This window comes from Aegilops tauschii, unplaced genomic scaffold (genome assembly GCF_002575655.3).
Source record: "Aegilops tauschii subsp. strangulata cultivar AL8/78 unplaced genomic scaffold, Aet v6.0 ptg000958l_obj, whole genome shotgun sequence".
In the NCBI taxonomy this organism is placed as follows: Eukaryota; Viridiplantae; Streptophyta; class Magnoliopsida; order Poales; family Poaceae; genus Aegilops; species Aegilops tauschii.
Genome location: NW_027333176.1, coordinates 14,150 through 37,162, shown reverse-complemented (window position 1 = coordinate 37,162; position 23,013 = coordinate 14,150). Strand labels below are relative to the sequence as shown.

At 37.0% G+C, this 23,013-nt stretch overlaps 3 non-coding genes across 3 annotated transcripts; 1 reads left to right on the top strand and 2 right to left on the bottom strand.

The window, feature by feature from the left end:
* Window positions 1-3,808: 3,808 nt before the first annotated feature.
* TRNAR-UCU (transfer RNA arginine (anticodon UCU)) lies at window positions 3,809-3,880 on the bottom strand. The gene has a single exon. It is a non-coding gene; the product is annotated as a tRNA-Arg (tRNA).
* A 9,912-nt stretch (window positions 3,881-13,792) lies between these two features.
* Window positions 13,793-13,865, bottom strand: TRNAT-UGU (transfer RNA threonine (anticodon UGU)). Its single transcript has one exon. It is a non-coding gene; the product is annotated as a tRNA-Thr (tRNA).
* Window positions 13,866-15,519: 1,654 nt separating this feature from the next.
* On the top strand, window positions 15,520-15,592 carry TRNAF-GAA (transfer RNA phenylalanine (anticodon GAA)). The gene has a single exon. It is a non-coding gene; the product is annotated as a tRNA-Phe (tRNA).
* Window positions 15,593-23,013: the final 7,421 nt, after the last annotated feature.

The window sequence follows — 23,013 nt, the reverse complement described above, 5'->3', positions numbered from 1 at the left end:
GGCTTGCTGCTTCTGTTATTGCTGCTGGATTGGCCGTAGGGCTTGCTTCTATTGGACCTGGAGTTGGTCAAGGTACTGCTGCAGGACAAGCTGTAGAAGGTATTGCGAGACAGCCAGAAGCAGAAGGTAAAATACGAGGTACTTTATTGCTTAGTCTAGCTTTTATGGAAGCTTTAACAATTTATGGACTAGTTGTGGCACTAGCGCTTTTATTTGCGAACCCTTTTGTTTAATCTTAAAAAAAAATTCTTTCGATTTCGATTAGATACTTTTTTCTTTTTTAGTAAATTGGTATTTGCTTCCGCAATTCCAATTATATCAATACTTTATTTAATTTACTCCTATTTATTACTCCTGGAATTATCTATTTATCGGGACAGATAATACCCCATTCTAGGAAGGGCTGAGTTGAGTATTATTAATTTAGAAGATATGCTCACCTTCTTATTTCCCGTCCTTAGTTTAGGAAAGTGGAAAGTTTTTTCCTTTTATTTTAGGAATTTTGGGAACAGAACATTTCAACAAAGGAAGTCTTTCACCGGTCAAACAAGACGTAAGACTTAATCTAAAAGAAATTACTAGATTGAATCTATTTGCATTAAAAAAACCGATCAAAAAAGGGCGAGCGAAGTAAGTGATCGAAAAACTTTGTTCTTTGTTCGTCCTATCTATAAGAGGAGAGCATATGAAAAATGTAACCCATTCTTTCGTTTTTTTAGCTCACTGGCCATCCGCTGGCAGTTTCGGGCTTAATACCGATATTTTAGCAACAAATCTAATAAATCTAACTGTAGTGGTTGGTGTTTTGATTTTTTTTGGAAAGGGAGTGTGTGCGAGTTGTCTATTTCAAGAATAGATTGGATCTATCCGGCTGCACTTTATAATATTTTTTAGTATTTTTCGGATAAATAAGAAAAGGGTGCACGATCTCGACGAATTACTTCTGAATAAATTCAGAAATCATATGGAAGAACCATAGCATTTCGCGACTCATTGGTAAATCAACTTTGATTCTCTATAAACCAAGAATGTGAGACCATTAACACGGTTAAAGCTAAACTGCTTGAAGTCCAGGCAAAAAGAGGTACTCTTTCTACAACTATATTAGTATTAGTACCGAATTTAAACGGGAAATAGCTAATGTAAAATTTATCTGATATAGAACACTCATATCGATAAAATGGTTTGAACTATTACTAGAAAAAAAAAAGGGGGCACCCTGCCCTTTTTTAACCAATGCCGAATCGACGACCTATGTATAAAAAAGAGAAATTTTTTGGATTTGAAGAAAAAAAAAAATAAAAAAGAATTCTATTAATTTTCATTTTCCATTTATTTAGTTAGTTTTTCTTAATGAAATTGAAATTATTAACTAGAGGGCAAATAAAAATAAAGAAACAACTTTGCTGACCATGATATATTTTTATCTAGGCGGAAGAGTCCTCTTAATATTTATCTAGTCTTATATAGGTTTCGGTATATTGAAATATAAACATAAAAAAGAAGATAGAGGATAGGCTCATTACTTAAAAAAAAGATATGGAAATAGCTATAGAAAAAAAAAAAAAGGAGCGTGAGAGCCAAATGAATCGAAAGATTCATGTTTGGTTCGGGAAGAGATCATAAAAGTTGTAAACTTACAAAATAATCTACTTTCATTAAAAGATTTATTAGATAATCGAAAACAGAGGATCTTGAGTACTATTCGAAATTCAGAAGAATTGCGTAGAGGGACCATTGAGCAACTCGAAAAAGCTCGGATTCGATTACAGAAAGTCGAACTAGAAGCGGATGAGTATCGAATGAATGGATACTCTGAGATAGAACGAGAAAAAGCAAATTTGATTAATGCTACTTCTATTAGTTTGGAACAATTGGAAAAGTCTAAAAAACGAAACCCTTTATTTTGAAAAACAAAGGGCAATGAATCAGGTCCGACAGCGGGTTTTCCAACAGGCCGTACAAGGAGCTCTAGGAACTCTGAATAGTTGTTTGAATACCGAGTTACATTTCCGTACGATTCGTGCTAATATTGGCATTCTCGGGTCCCTGGAATGGAAGAGATAATTAAATTAATTAGGCCTTGAACTTCTACTTTCGTTTAGAATTTAGGCATTATTTTTCCCCTTGCTTCCGAAAAAAGAGTCAAGAAACACTAATGGCAACCCTTCGAGTCGACGAAATTCATAAAATTCTCCGCGAACGTATTGAACAATATAATAGGAAAGTAGGGATTGAGAATATAGGTCGCGTAGTTCAAGTGGGGGATGGGATTGCTCGTATTATAGGTCTTGGTGAAATAATGTCAGGTGAATTAGTCGAATTTGCAGAAGGTACTAGGGGTATTGCTCTGAATTTGGAATCCAAAAATGTTGGGATTGTATTAATGGGCGATGGGTTGATGATACAAGAGGGAAGTTTTGTAAAAGCAACAGGAAGAATTGCTCAGATACCCGTGAGTGAGGCTTACTTGGGTCGTGTTGTAAATGCTCTGGCTAAACCTATTGATGGGAAAGGCGAAATTATAGCTTCCGAATCTCGCTTAATTGAATCTCCTGCTCCAAGTATAATTTCCAGGCGTTCCGTATACGAACCTCTTCAAACAGGGCTTATTGCTATCGATTCGATGATCCCTATAGGGCGCGGTCAGCGAGAGTTAATTATTGGGGACAGACAGACTGGCAAAACAGCAGTAGCCACAGATACAATTCTCAATCAAAAAGGGCAAGGTGTAATATGTGTTTATGTAGCTATCGGTCAAAGAGCATCCTCCGTAGCTCAAGTAGTAACTACTTTCCATGAGGAGGGGGCTATGGAATACACTATTGTAGTAGCTGAAATGGCGGATTCACCTGCTACATTACAATACCTCGCTCCTTATACGGGAGCAGCCCTGGCTGAGTATTTTATGTACCGCGAACGGCATACTTTAATAATTTATGATGATCTCTCCAAACAGGCACAAGCTTATCGCCAAATGTCCCTTCTATTAAGAAGACCTCCCGGCCGTGAGGCTTATCCAGGGGATGTTTTTTATTTGCATTCACGCCTTTTAGAAAGAGCCGCTAAATTAAATTCTCTTTTAGGCGAAGGAAGTATGACCGCTTTACCAATAGTTGAGACTCAATCTGGAGACGTTTCCGCCTATATTCCTACTAATGTAATCTCCATTACAGATGGACAAATATTCTTATCTGCGGATCTATTCAATGCCGGAATTCGACCCGCTATTAATGTGGGTATTTCTGTTTCCAGAGTAGGATCCGCGGCTCAAATTAAAGCCATGAAACAAGTAGCTGGCAAATCAAAATTGGAACTAGCGCAATTCGCAGAGTTACAAGCCTTTGCACAATTCGCCTCTGCTCTCGATAAAACAAGTCAGAATCAATTGGCAAGGGGTCGACGATTAAGGGAATTGCTTAAACAATCCCAGGCAAATCCTCTCCCAGTGGAAGAGCAGATAGCTACTATTTATACCGGAACAAGAGGATATCTTGATTCGTTAGAAATTGAACAGGTAAATAAATTTCTGGATGAGTTACGTAAACATCTAAAAGATACTAAACCTCAATTCCAAGAAATTATATCTTCTAGCAAGACATTCACCGAGCAAGCGGAAATCCTTTTGAAGGAAGCTATTCAGGAACAGCTGGAACGGTTTTCTCTTCAGTAACAAATAAATTTTGCATGTCTACTCTTGTTAGTAGAATAGGAATCGTTGAGAAAGCTTTTTCATTTGAATCATGCAAAAAAGTTTTCTTTGTTTTTAGTTTAGTATAGTTATTTAAAGAATAGATAGAAATAAGATTGCGTCCAATAGGATTTGAACCTATACCAAAGGTTTAGAAGACCTCTGTCCTATCCATTAGACAATGGACGCTTTTCTTTCATATTTTATTCTTTCTTTTATTTTTTTGCTTCTTCCGAGAAAAAACTGTTAGACCAAAACTCTTTTAGGAAATCAAAAAATCCAGATACAAATGCATGATGTATATATTATATCATGCATATATCATAAAGAAGGAGTATGGAGCCGGTAGTGGGAATCGAACCCGCAACCCCAAGGTTATGAGCCTTATGAGCTACCAAACTGCTCTATACTCTTAAACTAAAGAGGGGTAACTAGTGGATAAAAGAGGGTTGGATACGCCCCTCTACCAATATCTATACAAATAGAATAGTCCATTTATACAGAATGGTAAAGAGGGCTCCTCTATGATTATCAATTCCAGAAATCCATACAAATACGAAAGGGTATTTTATCCTTACCAACTGGATCTTGTTGCACCCGGTAACAAACACTCATAAACCATTTCTCGAAGTACGTGTCCGGATAGCCCAAAATGTCGATAGTTAGCTCTAGGTCTTCCGGTCAAAAAACAACGTCGATGAAGGCGTGTAGGTGCACTATTACGCGGTAGGGATTGCAATTTTTCTCGCATTTTCGTTTTTTCACTCAAACTCAAGGGAGAAACTTTGCTTCTTATCTTTTTTTTTAAAGATTGACGAATCAAATGATATTTCTGTTCTAATTTCTGCCGCTTCTTCTCCCTCTGAATCAAACTTTTTTTTGCCATAATGTGTCGTTGCTATTATTACCAAGTATACGGTTCTAATCCTAGATGGAAAAATAAATAGAAAAAGAAATCTAAAAAGGCAGATCCTCCCTCTCTATCAAGAGTAATGAACTAGGTGCTGATACAGTACAAAAAAACAAACTAAATTAACCAAACTTGCCTGATGTTGAGGCAATCAAGAAAGCTGCATAAGTGAATATATAACCCACGGAAAAGTGAGCTAATCCAACCAATCTTGCTTGCACAATGGAAAGAGCCACGGGCTTATCTCTCCAGCGAATTAAATTAGCTAAAGGTGTGCGTTCATGAGCCCATGCTAAAGTCTCAATTAATTCCTGCCAATACCCCCGCCAGGAAATTAAGAACATAAATCCAGTAGCCCAAACAAGATGTCCAAATAAGAACATCCACGCCCATACCGATAAACTATTCATCCCAAAAGGATTATATCCATTGATAAGTTGTGAAGAGTTTAACCATAGGTAATCTCTTAACCATCCCATCAAATAAGTGGAGGATTCATTAAATTGTGAAACGTTGCCCTGCCATAATGTGATATGTTTCCAATGCCAATAAAAAGTAACCCACCCAATGGTATTTAACATCCAGAAAACTGCCAAATAAAATGCGTCCCAAGCAGAAATATCACAAGTACCGCCGCGCCCTGGGCCGTCACAAGGAAAACTATATCCAAAATCCTTTTTATCTGGCATTAATTTGGAACCGCGTGCATCTAAAGCGCCCTTTACTAAAATCAATGTAGTTGTATGCAAACCTAGAGCAATAGCATGATGAACCAAGAAATCCCCAGGTCCTATTGTTAAGAAAAGCGAATTACTATTCTCATTAACAGCATTCAACCATCCGGGCAACCATAGGCTTCGACCCGCATTGAAAGCGGGGCCATTCGTTGAAGATAAGAGTATATCGAACCCATATGTCGTCTTGCCATGAGCAGATTGTATCCATTGGGCAAATATAGGTTCGATCAAGATTTGCTTTTCTGGAGTACCAAAAGCAAGCATGACGTCGTTATGAACATAAAGGCCCAAGGTATGGAATCCTAGAAAGAGGCTAGCCCAACTTAAATGAGATATGATAGCTTCTTTATGGTCTAACATTCTTGCCAATACATTATCCTCATTCTGTTCCGGATTGTAATCCCTAATGAAAAAAATAGCTCCATGAGCAAAAGCCCCTGTCATGATGAACCCTGCAATATATTGGTGATGAGTATATAAAGCAGCTTGAGTAGTAAAGTCTTGTGCTATGAATGCATAAGGAGGTAAAGAGTACATATGTTGAGCTACTAAGGAAGTAATAACCCCTAAAGAAGCTAGAGCAAGACCTAACTGAAAATGAATCGAATTGTTGATTGTGTCATAAAGGCCCTTATGCCCACGCCCTAATCGACCCCCCGGAGGAGTATGCGCTTCTAAAAGATCTTTAATACTGTGCCCAATTCCGAAGTTAGTTCGATACATGTGACCGGCAATGAGAAAAATAAATGCAATAGCTAAATGATGGTGAGCCATATCGGTCAGCCACAAACTTTGCGTTTGTGGGTGGAATCCCCCAAGAAGAGTTAGAATGGCAGTTCCCGCTCCTTGAGCGGTACCAAATAAATGATTACTCGAATCAGGGTTTTGGGCATAAAGATTCCATTGACCCGTCAAAAGGGGTCCCAACCCCTGGGGATAGGGTAATACATCTAAGAAATTATTCCATCGAACGTACTCCCCCCTGGATGCGGGAATAGCAACATGAACTAAATGTCCTGTCCAAGCCAAAGAACTTACCCCGAAAAGTCCTGACAAATGATGATTGAGACGAGATTCCGCGTTTTTGAACCACGAAAGGCTTGGTTTCCATTTGGGTTGTAGATGTAACCAACCCGCTATTAAGGACAGCGTAGAAAGAAATAATAGAAAAAGAGCTCCAGTATAAAGATCCTCATTGGTGCGTAATCCTATTGTATACCACCACTGATAAACTCCAGAATAAGCAATATTCACTGGACCAGCAGCACCTCCTCGAGTAAAGGCTTCCACAGCGGGTTGACCAAAATGAGGATCCCAAATCGCATGAGCAATAGGTCTTACGTGTAAAGGATCCTGTATCCATGATTCAAAATTTCCTTGCCAAGCTACATGAAACAGATTTCCGGACGTCCATAGAAAGATTATTGCTAATTGCCCAAAGTGAGAAGCAAAAATGTTCTGATAAAGACGTTCTTCAGTAATATCATCATGACTTTCGAAATCATGTGCGGTAGCAATACCAAACCAAATACGACGAGTAGTGGGGTCCTGAGCTAAGCCTTGGCTAAACCTGGGAAATCTTAATTCCATAATGCCTTTCAAATCCTCCTAGCCACTATCCTACTGCAATAATTCTCGCTAAGAAGAATGCCCATGTCGTGGCAATTCCACCCAGAAGGTAATGGGTTACTCCTACAGCGCGTCCTTGTATAATGCTCAAGGCTCTAGGCTGAGTAGCAGGAGCAACTTTTAATTTGTTATGAGCCCAAACGATAGATTCAATGAGTTCTTGCCAATAACCACGGCCGCTGAATAAAAACATTAAACTGAAGGCCCAGACAAAATGAGCACCTAAGAAAAAAAGACCATATGCAGATAATGAAGAACCATAAGACTGAATGACTTGCGATGCCTGTGCCCACAAGAAATCTCGAAGCCACCCATTAATCGTAATGGAACTCTGTGCAAAGTTTCCCCCTGTAATATGAGTTACCACCCCTTGATCACTTATAGTACCCCAAACATCCGACTGCATTTTCCAACTGAAATGGAAAATGACTACCGAAATTGCATTGTACATCCAGAATAAACCTAAGAAAACATGATCCCAGGCGGATACTTGACATGTTCCCCCTCGGCCAGGCCCATCGCAAGGAAAGCGAAAACCTAGATTTGCTTTATCGGGTATCAAACGGGAACTCCGAGCAAATAAAACACCTTTCAAAAGTATTAATACAGTCACATGTATGGTAAATGCATGAATGTGATGGACTAAAAAATCTGCGGTTCCTAATGGAATAGGTAACAAAGCCACTTTGCCACCTACTGCTACTAACTCGCCGCCTCCCCACGTTAAGCTAGTACTTGTTGTTGCACCAGGAGCTGTTACGCCAGGCGCAGTAGCATGGATATTTTGTACCCATTGAGCAAAGATAGGTTGTAATTGTATGGCAGTATCCGAAAACATATCTTGTGGACGGCCTAAAGCACTCATGGTATCATTATGAATGTACAAGCCAAAACTGTGAAAACCTAGAAATATACATACCCAGTTAAGGTGGGATATGATTGCATCGCGGTGTCTAAGGACGCGATCTAATAGATCGTTGTATCGAGTAGTTGGATCATAGTCTCTTACCATAAAAATTGCTGCATGTGCAGCAGCACCGACTATTAGAAATCCGCCAATCCACATGTGGTGTGTGAACAAGGAAAGTTGTGTACCATAGTCAGTAGCTAGGTATGGATAGGGAGGCATAGAATACATATGATGAGCTACAACAATGGTTGTAGAGCCTAGCATAGCTAGGTTAAGAGATAATTGAGCATGCCATGACGTTGTTAAGATTTCATAAAGACCCTTATGGCCTTGTCCTGTAAATGGGCCCTTGTGAGCCTCCAAAATATCTTTAAGTCCATGGCCAATACCCCAATTGGTCCTATACATATGACCTGCGATTAGGAAAAGAATAGCAATAGCTAAATGATGGTGCGCAATATCGGTCAGCCAGAGACCACCGGTTACTGGATCTAGTCCTCCGCGAAAAGTCAGAAATTCTGCGTATTTGGACCAATTTAAAGTGAAAAAAGGGGTTGCTCCTTCGGCAAAACTAGGATAAAGTTGAGCCAAAAGGTCCCGATTCAAGATAAATTCATGAGGAAGTGGTATCTCTTTAGGATCCACCCCAGCGTCAAGAAATTGGTTAATTGGTAAAGATACATGAATTTGGTGCCCCGCCCAAGAAAGAGACCCAAGTCCTAATAATCCCGCTAAGTGGTGATTCAACATGGATTCTACATCTTGGAACCAGGCCAATTTGGGAGCGGCTTTGTGATAATGGAACCAACCAGCAAAAAGCATTAACGCTGCAAAAATCAATGCACCAATTGCAGTACAATAGAGTTGTAATTCACTAGTTATTCCAGATGCTCGCCAAAGCTGAAAAAAACCAGAGGTTATTTGGATTCCTCGGAAACCCCCGCCTACATCACCATTCAATATTTCTTGCCCTACTATAGGCCAAACTACCTGAGCACTGGGTCCAATGTGAGTAGGATCACTTAGCCATGCTTCATAATTGGAAAAACGGGCGCCATGAAAGTACATGCCACTCAACCAAAGAAAGATAATGGAAAGTTGCCCGAAATGAGCACTAAAGACTTTTCGAGAAATCTCCTCCAAATCACCAGTATGACTATCGAAATCGTGAGCATCAGCATGTAGGTTCCAGATCCAAGTGGTAGTATCAGGGCCCTTAGCTAGTGTTCTTGAGAAATGGCCGGGTCTGGCCCATTCCTCAAAAGATGTTTTTACAGGATCCCTATCCACAACAATTTTTACTTCTGGTTCCGGCGAACGAATAATCATTAAGTCCTCCTCTTTCCGGACAAGACATACAAAGAGACCCGCCAACTGTCTTTTTAGTGAATCTTTGAAAGATATATATTTTGAAAGATAGATTTTGAAAGATAGATTTTGAAAGATAGATATTGTGATTAGTTCTTTTCTTTACTATCTACCATCCTTCTATTTTTTTTTAGTTATTCACTGGAGCAATTATATATTGAAGTCAATCCGAGGCAAGTGTTCGGGTCTATTATGACATAAAGATTAGGTGCCTAACGGACATTGTTTATCTTGAAAAACAAATATTTCTCGACGTAAGAAAAAAATCTTTTTTATTTTTAATTTAAGAAACTAGTGTATTTTTTTTTGAGGGCATAAGCTCCTATCTATATCTACTTTCCTTGAGCATAATATAGGGTTTTTTATTTGATTCTAAATTCCAAGATAACTCATTAGAATTATTAATAAGATGGTCCTAATATATTAGCAATATTTAGATTGCCCCCTCTTTTTATTCAGTTTATTACTTCTATTCTAGACCCTATCCCTATGGTTTATTCTTATGAAATATCATATAAAATAGAAGGTATAAGAAATGGATATAATGAAATTCTTGATTCGATCTTACGACCTAATTTATTTGATTAATGGATCAACAACCAAACCACCCATTTTATGAAAAAGAAGGAGCATGGTCTTATTCAAATTCAAAGCGCTTCGTAATCTTCAACCAGTTCTGTGCTTCAATATAATTTCCCGGAGTAAGCGCTATAGCTTGTTTCCAATATTCAGCAGCTTGATCAAACCAAGCTTCCGCAATTTCCGAATCACCCTGTAGAATGGCCTGTTCTCCTCGGTCGGAATAGGAAGTTCCTTCCCTTAGAACCGTACTTGAGAGTTTCCTACCTCATACGGCTCAGAAATTGCTATCTGAATTTCCCCTATCTTAACTGAATTCGATTTATCAAAAATCGATCCAATTTGTTCTTGGGTTAAGCAGAAGAAATTAATTACCTAAGTTTCAAACCCTAATTTTTATCAATAATCAGTTTGATCTTTTTTCCCACCTTCAGAAGAATGAAGCATAGATAGATATAGAGCCTTCGTTCAAATTTTCTGAAAGGTAACTATCCCGTTTTCATATATGAAATCTCTATAGAATCCTTGAAAAAGACTTTTTTCCATAAGAAAGAAAAAAGAACTTACTATCTTTGGGATCTGATACTACACCGCTGCTTAATCCCTTAGTGGATCGGCTCTATTACATAAGCGGATTCCTAAATTTTGCCCCATATCATGGGATAAGTAAGCAGTTTTTTTTAGTTGTATCGACCCAGTCGCTCACTAATTGATCTTTACGGTGCTTTCTCTATCAATTTGAGAAACTTTATCCATAGAGTAGTAGTATAGGCCATACTTTCTTCGTTTTTTGATTCTCGTGAAGTGTCCTTCCTTCCTACAGCTGATAGGGAAAAATCGTTGTTTTTACGATCCCTATGTAGAAAGCCCTTTTTTCTAGTATTTACTAGAAAATTTGATCCTCTCTTTTTTTTTTTCTTTCTATAGTGGAGATAGTCGCACGTAATGACAGATCACGGCCATATTATTAAAAGCTTGCGGTAAGAAGGGGTTTCGTTCTAGTGCCCGGAAATAATATTCCAAAGCCTTTGTATGCTCTCCATTGCTTGTGTGTATAAGGCCTATGTTATAGAGTATATAACTTCGATCATAGGGATCGATTTCTAGTCGCGTAGCTTCATAATAATTTTGCAAAGCTTCCGCATAATTTCCTTCGGATTGAGCCAACATCCGTTACGGTCGTTCATTCTATTCAAAAAATCTCCGTTCCAAAACCGTACATGAGGTTTTCATCTCATACGGCTCCTCCCTTCTGTACATAATAGTACTAAGCGAAATAATCTATAGAATCAAAATAGAATTAGTCCCGTCTCATTATGAACCGAAAGGGGCTGGTATTTTTCCAAGAAATCTCTAGCCAACCTTCCCACAAGAGGTTTTTCTTAACACCAATGAATTCTATTAATGCTAGAGGAAAACGATAGCTCCAATAATTTCTTTGTTCTCAACGCCTCCTATTTAGAGGAATTAGCTACTTCAACGATCTTTGATGGTTATAGGGGTATCCAAAGTACAAACCTGATGGTTGTTTGTTATCCCAACCATTCTTCCCAGCCCTGATACCGATCAGGAAAGGGGTAATTTCTAACAAAGTTTTTCTCTTGTTGATTCCTATTTCTAGGTGTAGTGCTTTTCTCCCCTATGCTGCCTACGGATACTAATAGAGTAGGATTGGCCTGTAATCCATACCATACCATATCCTGTAGGTGTAACCTTTCGCTCAATACTCAAATCTACAATTGAAGTATCTGAAGCCGCATCAATCGAGGATACACGACGGAAGGAATTGTTAGTTCGCCTCACCTTCCCGAAGCGTGGGTTTGTTTGCTTTACAAATTTGGTTCTCTCTATGCCAACCCCCTCTCTTTTTCGTAAGACTGAGGTATAGGTAGGGCTAAAAAAAAGCAAAAAAAAGAGAGTCAAATCGCACCATCTCTATAATAAGTAAATGCCTTTTTTTCTCCTGAGGTTGTCGGAATTATTCGCAATAAAATATTGGCTACAATTGAGGAGGTCTTATCAATGAAATTTCCATTTACACGGGATCTAGGCATAATTCCCAACCCATTCTATATAGAATTGTTTTCATTCCTTCACAAAATAACATAAAAACAAACACATTCGATTCTTATAATTATAAATAGATTGATCCATATGCTCTACTCTAAATCCATATGCTTTAAATGGATAAGAGAGATAGAGATATGGATTTTCCGCTCAGCTCAAATTGTATCCTTTTCCTTCTGCTTGGACACGAAGAGATATGAAATATTTGACTAAGACTGGATTTCATTCCACTTTGCTATTTCTGAACAACAACTTATGTTATCAACTATTTCGTGTTTTCAAAGTTATTAATTGTCTCATACCCTATTTTTGATTTCGATAGTATGGTGTAGCGTATCTTATGCAAACGGAATTCTAAGGTTTCTTTATTTTATTATGCAATAAGAAGAATTCTTCCATTTTCTTTTCTTTAGTTGCGGGAAAACCCAAATTAAAACTTTTTTTTTATAGCGAGCGCAATTTCTAGTAAAAAATCCTGTATCCTTCCACTTAGATCAAAAGAATTTTTCCAATAGAACTATGGAACCCCGAGTGTTGCGGTTGTACCTGTACTGCAGGAATAAGAAAACTCGCTATTCACTCAGTTTATTTTCCATAATAAGTTATGTAGGAGAGATGGCCGAGCGGTTCAAGGGTAGCATTGGAACTGCTATGTAGACTTTTGTTTACCGAGGTTCGAATCCCTCTCTTTCCGTTTTTCTTAATTCATCAACGTTAAGGATCACAATGTATCAAATCAAATAACAATTTTTTCCAGCAATAATATCTTATATTATCTTATTTTGATTTAATAGAAATTAGAAATTCTCTATAGCAAATTACTGTGTGTATGTAAAATACACATAGAGGAAAAAAGAAAAAAGGATCCTAATCCTAGGGTTAATCAATTTTTAGCTAGTTGATGGGAAAATACAAATTAATGGTAATGGTCTTAGGGCGATTTAGTTCGGGAAAGGGGAAGGGAAGAAAATTCTATGAACCTTTCTTTTTTCGTTAAGTTCAAGTCTGACGAGAGTAATATTCTACAACTAACAACTCATTTATTTTGGAACCGACCCACTTCCTATCTAGGATTTTATTTACTAGTCCTTATATTCCAACGTGTCAATCGCCAAATGCTTTGGCAATTTCCCCGGGTCCGATGAAGCAATATAATTTTGAACCAGACCTTTTGATCTTTGGTTATCTTTCGTAGTAATAATATCTCCGGGGTTTGCAACGAAAACTTGGTATATTGACTATACGACCATTAACCTAAAATATGTCTATGGTTGACTAATTGGCGGGCCCCAGGAATGGTTGAAGCCATACCCAATCGAAAAAGGATATTATCCAAACGCATTTCAAGTAATTGTAGTAAAACTGGCTGTTGACCCTTTTTGCTTTTCCAGCGATACTGTACATATCTAAGTAATTGTCGTTCTGTCAGACCATAATGAAAACGCAATTTCTGTTTTCTTGAAGACGAATACGATATTGCTCCTTTTTCCCAGAATTGAATTTTTTTTTAAGATTACTCCGGATTTAGGTGTTTTTCTAGTGAGTCTGGTAAAGCTCCCAGACGGCGTATTTTTTTTAAACGAGGTCCTCGATAACGGGACATGAAGACTCCTTTTTTATTTTATGAAATTTCATTTTACACAATTAATTTCATTGTATTTACATTACAGAATACATCGAAATTAAAACTGAATTAAACTACAGGATAAACAGAGTAAAATCAACTAAAGTACCCAAAAAATGAATTTCATCAAAATCTTTATTTTTTGTATATATATTATTTATTTTATTGTTTTGTATCTAGCAAAATTGTAAGGTAAAAACATAAAAGATCCTGGATTCTCCATTTAATTCGGAAAAAAAGAGATTCTTGTTCGTAGAACATCGATAGAGAAAAAAAAAGCCGACTATCGGATTTGAACCGATGACCCTCGCATTACAAATGCGATGCTCTAACCTCTGAGCTAAGTGGGCTTACATAACGGAAATAGTGTAACAAATAGAAATAGGTATAGTATAGGAAATCCGTAAAATCTCAGATATTAGTTATTAATCTTAGCTATTAACTAGTTCTAATTTTGAAGTTTATACTTATAAAAATAAAAAATACTAAAACTTCTTAAAGATAAAGTTAGCTTGATATGCTTAACTATAGGATATTAAAAAATAAAATTATAGAATTTATTGGTATTTTCATTTGATCATTATAGACTTTATTATTTGTGACTTTATTATTTGTTAATAATTTGAGGATTAATATTTCACTAAGGGGAACATAGAGTCAGAGTAAATAAAATTGCTAATTCTGATTAGAAAAAAAGAATAAATATCAAGCGTTATAGTATAATTTTGAATACTATAAAAAAGTAAGACGGGAGGTGGGGGAGATAAAAACTTTTGGATATATTGATTCGGATTGAATTGCAAATACATCAAGGATAGAATCAATTCAATTCTGAATTGCAATAAGCAAGCGAGGTCTCTCAAATAGAGTCGAACTGAACTGCTAGACTACGTTGAGTGATGAACTCAATGATTCAAAAAAAAAACTAAGAGATGGATGAAATTACACAAGGAATCCTGGTCTCAAAGAAGAGGGAAATGGGGATATGGCGAAATCGGTAGACGCTACGGACTTGATTGTATTGAGCCTTGGTATGGAAACCTGCTAAGTGGTAACTTCCAAATTCAGAGAAACCCTGGAATTAAAAAAGGGCAATCCTGAGCCAAATCCGTGTTTTGAGAAAACAAGGGTTCTCGAACTAGAAATACAAAGGAAAAGGATAGGTGCAGAGACTCAATGGAAGCTGTTCTAACGAATCGAGTTAATTACGTTGTGTTGTTAGTGGAATTCCTTCTAATTCTAAATTAGAGAAAGAGGGGTTTTATACCTTATACATTTAATAAACACGTATAGATACTGACATAGCAAACGATTAATCACAGAACTCATATTATATTATAATTATAATATAGGTTCTTTATCTTTTTTAAAAATGAAATTAGAAATGATAATGATTATGAAATAAAAAACTCATATCATAATTTTTTTTTTTCATTATTGTGAATCCACTCCAATCGAATATTGAATAATCAAATTCTTCAATTCAAATTCAAAGTTTTCGAGATCTTTAAAAAAGTGGATTAATCGGACGAGGACAAAGAGAGAGTCCCATTCTACATGTCAATACTGACAACAATGAAATTTCTAGTAAAAGGAAAATCCGTCGACTTTATAAGTTGTGAGGGTTCAAGTCCCTCTATCCCCAAATCCTCTTTTATTCCCTAACTATACTATATTATTATTATTTATCCTCTTTTTTTTCTTTTTATCAATGCAATGGGTTTAAGATTCATTAGCTTTCTCATTCTACTCTTTCACAAAGGAATGCGAAGAGAACTCAATGGATCTTATCCTATTCATTGAATAGATTTCTTTTTTATTAGAGTATCGGCAAGAAATCTTGGTTATTCACTCTATTTTTAAGTTTTATTTAAGTAAACCATGCACAATGCATAGGACTACCCCCCCATTTTCAAATTTTAAATTTGAAATACTTTAATTAATTTTTAGTCCTTTTAATTGACATAGATACAAATACTCTACTAGGATGATGCACAAGAAAAGGTCAGGATAGCTCAGTTGGTAGAGCAGAGGACTGAAAATCCTCGTGTCACCAGTTCAAATCTGGTTCCTGGCAGAGAAAAAAAAAAGATCCACCGAATAGGTATTGATCCAAATACCTCGAGATGGATTGTGATACATATTCATTAATAATATTTATTCATCTAAGTGGATAAATCTATAATATAAATATAGAGGCACTTCTTTTTAAAGAAGTTTTAAAATATATCTTTTCTTTATGATAAAGAAGGGGGTGAGATTCCCCTTTATTTTTTTGCGTTTCTTAATTTTGTATTCCGCTATTCCGACGAATATTTTTTTAGTCTTGCTTATCTTTATCTTATCTTATTTTCCTAGTTGTGCTAAGTAATGTGCGCGGTACAAAGTTCCTGGTAGAGAACTTCTTTGAGTCATCCTATTTTTCTGTTCATATGAAGGAAATTAATATGCGATTTTCAAAATAGGGGAATCCAAATGAAACCCTTTTTTTGCTCAGTCTATCTGGAATGCTTTTGTATAATTAGGAATTAATTATAAATAGGTATTCCGTTTCATCTAGGAAAAGAACCTAAAAATATTCCTTGACTTGAATAAAATCTGGAGTTGTGTTGTATAAGTGAGCATGAATTTCTTATCATTCAATGAGCATCTTGTATTTCATAAAAATTGGGGGTTATATAATCCTTACGTAAGGGCCAGCCTATCCAACTTTCAGGCATTAGGATACGTTTAAGGCGCGGATGATTATCATAAGAGATTCCCACCATATCATAAGATTCGCGTTCTTGAAAATCGGCACTTCTCCAAATCCAGAAGACAGACGGAATTCTAGGATTATCCTTTTGGGCAAAGACTTTTATGCAGACTTCTTCTGGATTATCTATACCATATTGTATTCTCGTAAGATGATACACGCTAGCTAAAGATCCACCGGGTGCTACATCATAAGCACATTGGGAGCGTAAATAATTGTAACCATATACATATAAAATGACAGCAATGGAATCCCAATCCCCTGCTTTTATTTGTAAAGTCTCTATTCCTCGGTGATCAAAGCCCAAAGATCTATGAACCACCTCATGTTTGACTAGCCAATTAGATAACCAACCCTGCTGCATTGTCTTCATCTCTCCCTCTTTGTATAAATATTTCACATTTCGGATGCAAGTTTGAAAGATTGCCCTGCTTTTTATTTTTCTACACAAAAGAGCCCCTCTCCTAATTCACTAATTTGTAGGAAGGTACTGAACTTTTGGATTTGAAAAAAGTTTCAGAAGATATATCTAATGTAGATGGTGATTGATAGAGCAATTCTTGCTCATAAGTTCCTGTATGAGTACTGCGCCTAACATAAAGCTTGTGACTGGTAGTAAAACATCTATTTTTATTTTGAGATAGAGTTCGATCCTCAACTATTTCTCGCGATATCTTCTTACGAAGTTTTGTTAGGGCATCTATAACTGCCTCCGGTTTAGGTGGGCAGCCCGGCAAGTAGACATCCACAGGAATTAACTTATCAACTCCCCGAACAGTACTATAGGAATCCGTACTGAACATTCCCCCTGTAATAGTACAGGCTCCCATAGCAATGACGTATTTTGGTTCAGGCATTTGCTCGTATAATCTCACTAAAGAGGGAGCCATTTTCATTGTTACCGTACCGGCTGTTAAAATTAGGTCTGCTTGCCTAGGACTTGATCTTGGTACCAATCCATAACGATCAAAGTCGAATCGTGAGCCTATTAATGAAGCAAATTCAATGAAACAACAACTGGTACCGTATAGAAGGGGCCATAAACTGGAGAGTCTTGACCAATTCGAAAGATCATTTGGTGTAGTTGAAATAACAGAATTGGAACTTGTTTGGTCAAGTAAGGGAAACTCAATCAAATTCATAACTGTCTCAATAGAATCTTTTCCTTCTTTTTTTTTGTCTAAATATTCAGTTAAGACCATTCCAAGGCTCCTTTTCGCCATGCATAAACTAAACCAACAACTAAGATAAGCACGAAAATCAAAGCTTCGATAAAAACGGATACACCCAATACGTCGAAACTCATTGCCCAAGGGTATAGAAAGACGGTTTCCACATCAAAAACAACAAAAACGAGCGCAAACATATAATAGCGTATTCGGAATTGTACCCAAGCCCCTCCCATGGGTTCTATACCCGATTCATAACTAGAAAGCTTCTCTGGTCCTTCACTAACCGGGGCTAAAAGTCCTGAAATCGAAAATGCCAAAATAGGAATAAGGCTTGCTATTATTAGAAATGTCCAAAAAATATCATATTCGTGAAGCAGAAACATAATGTACTCCCATTAATGTGGAATAGGCGGAACTTAAATTAGTCAATTCAATTCAGCATTGTCAATTTATCCAGAACTTCTCTCTTTTCCTCGGTGAAACAAGAATCTTTTTTGTTCAAACAAAAGCGCTTAGTTTAGCCTTTGTTTCCTCTGTGCTGCATCTTCTTTAAAGATTCATCCAATGGAATCCCAACTCCCTTTCTTTTGGATTTCCATTCTATTTAGATATGGTGTATGTAGATCTAATTCTTATATAAAGAAAACTTTCTCGTTTCACTTTGTCTCGCTTTCTCTAGAATCTCTAGAAAAAAGAATAGCTCTATCCTTTATTTAATATTTAATAATAAAATAATAAGAGACTATTAAATAAAAATGAGAATACTACTAAATTAGAACCTAATTAAGATAGTAGGACTAATCTATGCAGTATAATTAATGAGAAGTAATACTATAAAATAAAAATAAAGAACTCTATTTCAGAACTATGAGACAGAATATTCTGTTTTCTTATTTACTCTTTACTTTATTTTTTCTATTTAAAGTTGATCAATTTACATAATGTATCTATAAACAAAGTAATAAATATACTTAAAACAAAGTAGGAATTCGCAAAATGGATAAAATCATTGCAGTTATTATAGGGAAGTCTAGAGATATCCTATTTGAAGGAGGACGGGATTCAAATCAGGGAAAGGATCCTTTCTTCTATTGATTTGATAGAAATTCGTTTTTCTTTTCCTGTCTGTATGATTTTGATTTTCGATGAATGAGCCTTTGGTAATGCTTTTATCTCTATTCTATGTCGCAGGCGCCTATCCAGTCTATAAACAAATACTAATGAGAAAATGAAAACTATACTAAACTAAAGAAAACATAGGATAGAGATCCTAAAATCTAAAAAAGGGCATATTAGGGCTATACGGATTCGAACCGTAGACCTTCTCGGTAAAACAGATCAAACGGATTATTATCGAAATGATTTGAACTGTTTCAAAGACCCAACATGCATTTTTTTGCATTGGGCTCTTTCATAAACTGATTTAAAGATCAGTTAGTCCACCATAGTTTTTCTTTACGGAAAGATAATGAGATGGCTCCCTGTGCTCTGATTGATTTTTTGTATTATGATCTATCTAGGAGCAATACCAAAGTGTTTCAAAGGAGGATTACCTTGACTTAGGTCTGCCTCCGGTCTAAATTAAATCAACCTAAGTGAAATGGAGTCTCTATCGTTCCACTGCAAGAGTTAACTATGAGACTTCATACACCTTAAAGTTCATAGAACGAAAAGAAGTTTTTTGGAGGCCCTTATCCTCATTACGCCTAGCATTTAGTGGGCTGGATATTTACCTTATCAACTAGCAAATCCATAAGGGTTCTATTTGATTAGGCACCTGAATTGGCACCTGAATCGGACTGAACCGACTGTTTGTCAGGCTACTGTTCTCCTATTCTCTCGAATCTATGAAGTAAGACATTGATTTTGCAATAAGATCGATTATGTTCATTGCATAATAAGCTCCTTTGAAAAGCATTGGCGCACGTGTAAACGAGTTGCTCTACCGAACTGAGCTATAGCCCTTATCACAGATATCTTAACATATAGATAATTTCTTGTCAAGATGAATATTTTCTAATGCCAGAGGATACCCCTTTGATCTGTATCTGTTTAGTATTTAGTTTAGTATTTAGTATATAACAGACCAATAACAGAGCGGTATTGCTTAGAAAAGGGATTCAATATATAATCGATCGAAGTAATGGGTCTTCCTTTGTGGTGATAAATTGCCTACTTAACTCAGTGGTTAGAGTATTGCTTTCATACGGCGGGAGTCATTGGTTCAAATCCAATAGTAGGTAAGTAGGTAGAAAAATTACTAGATAGCATTGGACTTACTTCGCTTCACTATCTAATAACTTTTTCTACCCCTCTTCCCTTTTTCTTTGTATCAACTATAAACCACTGGATTGTCTTCAATTGGATGGGGGAATCCAATTGACAGCCTCGATTCGTATCCTAGCTCGTCTGAGAGCGAGCTTCGCTTCAACCAAATCTTTCGTACCCTCAGCTTTACTCAAGTTAGCTTCGGCTATTTCAAGTGCCTTTTGAGCTTCTTCCGGATCAATATCACTACCCAGTTCCGCATCATTTCCTAAAATGATGATCTCATTATTAACTATTCTCGCAAAACCGCTCCACAGAACCGCTGTTAACCATTGGTCGTTGAGGAGGCGTATTCTCAAAGGACCCATATCTACTGCTGTGTTAATGGGGGCGTGGTTTGGTAATACGCCAATTTGGCCACTATTAGTGGATAAAATGATTTCTTTCACTTCACAATCCCAAATAATTCGCTTAGGAGTCAGTACATAAAGATTTAATTTCATTTCTTCGATTTGTTCTCCTCTTCTAAGGTTATAGCTTTCGTGCTAGCTTCATCGATGTTACCCACCAAATAAAAAGCCTGTTCAGGTAGGCCGTCTAATTCTCCGGAAAGGATTAGTTGAAATCCCCTAATAGTTTCCGCAAGAGCAACATACTTTCCTGGAGAACCAGTAAAAACTTCTGCCACAAAGAACGGTTGTGATAAGAAACGCTCAATTTTTCTTGCTCTTGCTACAGTTAAACGATCCTCTTCCGATAATTCATCCAAGCCAAGAATTGCGATAATGTCCTGAAGTTCTTTGTAACGTTGTAAAGTTTCCTTAACTCTTTGCGCAGTTTCATAATGTTCGTTGCCAACGATCCGAGGCTGTAACATAGTCGAGGTTGAATCTAAAGGATCTACTGCTGGATAAATACCCTTGGAAGCTAATCCTCTGGAAAGTACGGTAGTAGCATCCAAATGTGCAAATGTTGTGGCAGGGGCAGGGTCGGTCAAATCGTCTGCAGGTACATAAACTGCTTGAATCGAAGTTATAGATCCCTTTTTAGTAGAAGCAATTCTTTCTTGCAAAGAACCCATTTCTGTACTAAGAGTAGGTTGATAACCCACTGCGGAGGGCATTCTCCCTAATAAAGCGGATACCTCTGATCCTGCTTGAACAAAACGAAAGATATTATCGATAAATAAAAGCACGTCTTGCTTATTAACATCTCGGAAATATTCCGCCATAGTTAGGGCAGTTAAACCAACTCTCATACGAGCTCCCGGTGGTTCATTCATTTGGCCATAGACTAGAGCTACCTTTGATTCCTCAATATTTTTTTCATTAATTACTCCGGATTCCTTCATTTCCATATAAAGATCATTTCCTTCACGAGTCCGTTCCCCTACTCCACCGAATACGGATACGCCCCCATGAGCTTTAGCAATGTTATTGATTAATTCCATGATCAGTACTGTTTTACCTACTCCAGCCCCCCCAAATAGTCCTATTTTTCCTCCACGTCGATAAGGAGCTAAAAGATCGACGACCTTAATACCTGTTTCAAAGATGGATAATTTCGTATCTAACTCGATAAAGGCAGGCGCAGATCTATGAATAGGGAACGTTGCACTACTATCTACAGGACCCAAATTGTCAACAGGCTCCCCAAGAACGTTGAAAATTCGTCCGAGAGTAGCTCCACCGACCGGAACACTGAGAGGAGCTCCCGTGTCAATCACTTCCATTCCTCTCATCAACCCGTCCGTAGCACTCATAGCTACAGCTCTAACTCGATTATTTCCTAATAATTGTTGTACCTCACAAGTCACATTAATTTGCTTATCGGCAGTGTCTCTACTCTGGACTACCAAAGCGTTATAAATATAAGGTAACTTGCCTGGGGGAAAAGTGACATCCAGCACGGGTCCAATAATTTGATCGATACGACCTGTACTTTTTTCTTCAATTGTGGAAACCCCGGGAGGAGAAGTAGTAGGATTGGTTCTCATAATTATCACATAATTAAAAAAAAGGAATTTGTCGAAATTTTTCTTTTTTTATTGTTGAATAATGCCAAATCAAATCAAAAAAAATCCAAAAGTAAAAAGGAAATGAATTAGTTAATTCAATAAGAGAGAAAAGGGGACCAGGACTTGATTTCGTTGCCCAAGCGAATCCCATTCAATCGTTTACTCATGGAATGAGTCCGTTGGAAAGTTCAATCAATCTTTTTTTCATATACATACATTTTGCCTTTTGTGGAGGATCTGTGCCTACTCTACTTTCCTATCTAGGACTTCGATATACAAAATATATACTACTGTGAAGCATAGATTGCTGTCAACAAAGAATTTTATTAGTATTTAGTTAGGTATTTGCATTCAAAATAAGAAAAGAGAACTATTAAGAACTTGTAAAATAAGGATTAGGAATTAATTTGGGTTGCGCTATATCTATCAAAGAGTATACAATAATTATGGATTTGGTAAATCAAATCCATGGTTTAATAACGAACCGTGTTAACTTACCATAACAACAACTCAATTCCTATCGAATTCCTATAGTGGAATTCCTATAGGATAGAACATACACAGGGTGTACGCATTATATATGAATGAAACATATTCATTAACCTAAGCATGCCCTCAATTTTCTTTAATGAGTTGATATTATATTAATTGAATATCCTTTTTTTTTGTTTTACGAGATTTTTTCTAAAGTTTCATTTACGCCTAATTAACATCGAGTAGACCCTGTTATTGTGAGAATTCTTAATTCAAGAGTTATAGGGAGGGACTTATGTCACCACAAACAGAAACTAAAGCAGGTGTTGGATTTCAAGCTGGTGTTAAAGATTATAAATTGACTTACTACACCCCAGAGTATGAAACTAAGGATACTGATATCTTGGCAGCATTCCGAGTAAGTCCTCAGCCTGGGGTTCCGCCCGAAGAAGCAGGGGCTGCAGTAGCTGCCGAATCTTCTACTGGTACATGGACAACTGTTTGGACTGATGGACTTACCAGTCTTGATCGTTACAAAGGACGATGCTATCACATCGAGCCTGTTGCTGGGGAAGACAACCAATGGATCTGTTATGTAGCTTATCCATTAGACCTATTTGAAGAGGGTTCCGTTACTAACATGTTTACTTCCATTGTAGGTAACGTATTTGGTTTCAAAGCCCTACGTGCTCTACGTTTGGAGGATCTACGAATTCCCCCTACTTATTCAAAAACTTTCCAAGGCCCGCCTCATGGTATCCAAGTTGAAAGAGATAAGTTGAACAAGTATGGTCGTCCTTTATTGGGATGTA